Below are 348 nucleotides of genomic sequence, written 5' to 3' on the forward strand. Positions count from 1 at the left end.
TGCTCTGTCTTCTCTTTGAATGTAAAGCTTTTTTCCAGCTTCTTATATCAGTGCAGTTGTTTTATCCCTATTGCACACAGTGCTGTCAGCTTCACTGTGAAGGGAGGGAATATTGTGTTCATTTGAACGACGACCAAGCTGAAGGTTCCTTGCCCTGCCAGACGCAAAAGTAACTTTGTCTTCATCAGCCCCGCCAGACGCAAAGGCTACATGCACGGGGATTCGACAGCCCTGCCAGACCAAAGAGCTACCTGAGGCATTGTCGGCCCCGCAAGACGCTAAGGCCGGCCGTCAGGGTGACAGAAATACAGTCGATGGATCCCCTATGCAAAAATGAAGAGATACACA

This window comes from Etheostoma cragini, chromosome 16 (genome assembly GCF_013103735.1).
Source record: "Etheostoma cragini isolate CJK2018 chromosome 16, CSU_Ecrag_1.0, whole genome shotgun sequence".
Lineage (NCBI taxonomy): Eukaryota > Metazoa > Chordata > Actinopteri > Perciformes > Percidae > Etheostoma > Etheostoma cragini.